Below are 4,561 nucleotides of genomic sequence, written 5' to 3'. Positions count from 1 at the left end.
ACACAACAAAAAGGTCGCGAGAATTCCTATGCGGATCCCGAGGTGTGAAAGATATATTTCATCTTGCTCTTTATAACCAGGAGACATTTGGGATGAATTTACAGTCATCATGAATGGAATAACACGAAGGACACAACGCTTTGCCTTCGTGTGTGTGTGTGTGTGCGTGCGTGCGTGCGTGCGTGAATGTGTGCGTACGTATATATGTGTGTGTCTGTGTGTGATGCAAGATACACGGTATAGTGTGGTAGGGGTGATGGGAGATACTCGGTATAGTAGGGTAGGGGTGATGGGAGATACTCGGTATAGTGGGGTAGGGGTGATGGGAGATACTCGGTACAGTGGCTTGGGGTGACGGGAGATACTCGGTACAGTGGGTTTGGGTGATGGGAGATACTCGGTACAGTGGGCTGGGGTGATGGGAGATACTCGGTACAGTGGGTTTGGGTGATGGGAGATACTCGACACAGTGGGTTTGGGTGATGGGAGATACTCGGTACAGTGGGTTGGTGTGACGGGAGATACTCGGTACAGTGTGTTGGGGTGACGGGAGATACTCGGTACAGTGGGTTGGGGTGATGGGAGATACTCGGTACAGTGTGTTGGGGTGACGGGAGATACTCGGTACAGTGGGTTTGGGTGATGGGAGATACTCGGTACAGTGGGTTTGGGTGACGGGAGATACTCGGTACAGTGGGTTGGGGTGACGGGAGATACTCGGTACAGTGTGTTGGGGTGACGGGAGATACTCGGTACAGTGGGTTTGGGTGATGGGAGATACTCGGTACAGTGGGTTTGGGTGACGGGAGATACTCGGTACAGTGTGTTGGGGTGACGGGAGATACTCGGTACAGTGGGTTTGGGTGATGGGAGATACTCGGTACAGTAGGTTTGGGTGACGGGAGATACTCGGTACAGTGGGTTGGGGTGACGGGAGATACTCGGTACAGTGGGTTTGGGTGATGGGAGATACTCGGTACAGTGGGTTTGGGTGACGGGAGATACTCGGTACAGTGTGTTGGGGTGACGGGAGATACTCGGTACAGTGGGTTTGGGTGATGGGAGATACTCGGTACAGTGGGTTTGGGTGATGGGAGATACTCGGTACAGTGGGTTGGGGTGATGGAAGATACTCGGTTCAGCGTGTTGGGGTGACGGGAGATACTCGGTACAGTGTGTTGGGGTGACGGGAGATACTCGGTACAGTGTGTTGGGGTGACGGGAGATACTCGGTACAGTGTGTTGGGGTGACGGGAGATACTCGGTACAGTGGGTTGGGGTGACGGGAGATACTCGGTACAGTGTGTTGGGGTGACGGGAGATACTCGGTACAGTGTGTTGGGGTGACGGGAGATACTCGGTACAGTGTGTTGGGGTGACGGGAGATACTCGGTACAGTGTGTTGGGGTGACGGGAGATACTCGGCAAAATGGGGTAAATGTAATAGGAGATGGTCGGTACTATGAGTGTGAGTAATGAGGTACAATGGGGAGGGGTTATTAGAGATAATTGGTACAGTGGGTAGGGATGATTCGTGATGGTCTGTTCAAGGGCAGGTGGGTGTTTCTAGGTATAGTGATTAAAACTGTTGTCTACTGCACTGCAGTCACTCACATGGAATAGCTGCCATGAGAAACAGCGAGACAACTGTGTTGGATTCTGTTCTGCTGATCATTTTACAAAAGAGGGTCACGGTGACTTCGGAGAACATATTACGATGAATCTCTGGGTGCATGTTAAATGTCTTTGGTTAGAGGAACTGAGAAATATATCTTGTCTAATTCAACCCAGATGAACATGTTTACAGTGTATGTAATAGAATTCATATTAACAGTTACAATACACACAAGGCTCTCCAGACACCACCTTCCCCTCGAACATGACAGAGTAGACAAGTACAAAACTTCAACCATTATTACGTTCTTTAGAACTGGTTTTGAAATGTTGTCAAAGAAAAACAAAAGTGGGGGCGTCAACTCTCTCGCGTAAGACATCAGAGGCTAACTTGTGTTTCCCACACACTAAAAACAGTCCCGAGTCATCTTGTAATGTCCCCCCTTCCCTCCCAAAATCGTGTAATCAAATAGTCCAACAAAAGCCACAACCTTTCACTAATAAAGCCGAAGTCTTAGGATTAGAAGCAGGCTACTTATTGACATTATTCGGGGGGTCAAGGAGCGGCTGTGAGCAAGACTAACACGAGGGGTGGAGAGAGGAGACATGTGAGAAGGAAAGTGGGTTCGTTCTTGGTGTGGGAGCAATCTGCTCACAGTCGCCATGTGGGCTTTCCCTGACATTTATTGAAACCATTCTGTGCACATGCTTACTGCTACAATATGGGATACTGGGATTATTCACCCCTAACCCCCACTCCTCGACCCCTCCCCTGACGCCTGCACCCCCTCCCCTCGGAAGCTGGAGCCACACCCCTCTGGTTCAGTATGCCCCGCCCGTGGCTGTGCAAGAGGGAATGACGTATTGCATAACGGGACTGGGGTCAGTCGTGTCCTATAGTCGGACGCTTCCTCTTTCATATGTGCATCACTGGACCAGTGTTTCCAGTCCATGCGTTCCTTACAAAACACGATTGTTGTTAGAAGTAACCTTGTCAGGTTGGTCAAATATGCCCAGGACTAACTGACCAAAGGTCAGTGATACTTGTCGCCACTGTCCCTCTCAAGCCTTGATTATTTTTATTCATAAATAAAAATCAAAACTGGTAAACAATGAAAACATTGCTGATTTAATTAAAAAGAAAAGATTTCAGTTTACGAATTTATGTAAATATGTTTAGAATAAATGTAACTGTGGTATTATCCATGAATATTACGTTACTCTGAGCTGTGAGTAATTGTTCTCTCGTCGCGTCTTTGAATTCTGACACTAAACATACAGTATTCTGCTCAATATCATGAAAGACATGTGGTACAATCACATTTAGAATTATACTACAATAGTAAAGAAAAACCGACATTTTGTCTCTGAGCACAGTGTAGCGTGCTGTTTGTGGTTTGTAAGTATTTTTCCATTCTATCTATTGGGAGACTGTAAGGAGTGTTGTATTATTGTGTCTATGGAAGACTGTGAGCAGTAGTTTCTCGTTGTTTATCTTGAGAGATGTTAAAGGGACACGTCGGTGCAGATGCGTCACTAAAATAATCAATATAATGAGCAACCATTATATTCTGTTTTGTGTCAAATCGTTTTAACAACAATCGGGATTGATCTAAAATTTTATAGGCGCAGGTTTATTGACTTTTGTAAAATGAAACTGATTAATTTGCGTATTGTGTCAAGAACTTTAACATATTACAGACAACACGGCATACAAGCAATGTCTCCGTGGACACAGACGCTGATTTTCAGTGCCTTCTTTTGTATTGTGTCATGTGTTCCAAGTGCAGTTACTAGTCATGGGGCTCAAATATTACAGTTTTAATTTGATTACGTTCCAGTGTAAGTCAAGTCGATTTCAATTAAGAACTCTCGATTTAGTGAGACTCAACACAGCTTCTACCATATGTGCGCACTCGAAATGCAATCTTTCAGGGAAAACAAATCAGAATTTTATCTTCTGAACCTCACAAATCCATAACTTTCATCTTTCCGTTAAGATTCAATCCAAAGTCGTCAAGAATAAAAAGCTTTCTAAACAGACTAATCACTTCATTGTTTAGTTTTTGATCGAGTCAAATCACTTGTAAAATGCAATTGCTATCCTCTGTGTAATAAAATGTATCGTAATAAAACCAACAGAGGCCTAGGCACTACACACAAATTATGTTCCACCGTTTTAACTTTCTGTCTGAATAATCACTTGATATGTCTCTCCTTTATTGGCCCAAAATAACTGACGCGTGTGATGTTTGTTCATAACACGTGCAATCAACCGCACACACATGTGAACATTTTCATCTCTTTAACACAAGAGCTATTTCAACATACGGTGCCGTTGCTTAAGATGGGTTTGTACATTACGTCGTGGGGACTCTCAATTGTTTTAACACACGAACAAGAACAGTGGTTTGGTTAAACCTAATTGACAGCAAACTCTTGAAAAGATCTTGTTAATATCTTGAAACATTCAAATATATTCCATAATGAAAGTCAATAGCGCTTAGGGAGCTGCCTTAGAATTGTTTTGTTTAGCGGGACAATGAGTTGTATTGTTGAGGGTCCGATGATCCCCAATCCTACGCCCGATAAAGAAACAATTTCGGTATTTTGTGGCCGGACGAAGGACGAGGAGAGCACATTTAAGAAAGGAATCCTTATTGACGACATATGGACGCATAAGACGATTATTAACATAATTTTCCACATCAATAGTACTCGCCCGAACCACAAAGTCTTTGGAAAACGGCCCTCGTGTGTTGAACAGGACAATTGACTTCGTCTCCGTGCCTCGCTTCATTTCACCTGAGTTGGGGATTTAGTCGGGAGTCTGTTTCTTTGATTGTAGATGATTAATGCAAATTTTGGAAATAAAATAATGTAACACTAATGTTTCGGAAGTTCCAGGTCCTTAAGACTTCCGTTTTAGCGGGAAAACATCGACGAT

The sequence above is a fragment of the Haliotis asinina genome, chromosome 15, assembly GCF_037392515.1.
Source record: "Haliotis asinina isolate JCU_RB_2024 chromosome 15, JCU_Hal_asi_v2, whole genome shotgun sequence".
Classification (NCBI taxonomy): Eukaryota; Metazoa; Mollusca; class Gastropoda; order Lepetellida; family Haliotidae; genus Haliotis; species Haliotis asinina.
Note: the sequence above shows the minus strand (reverse complement) of the source record.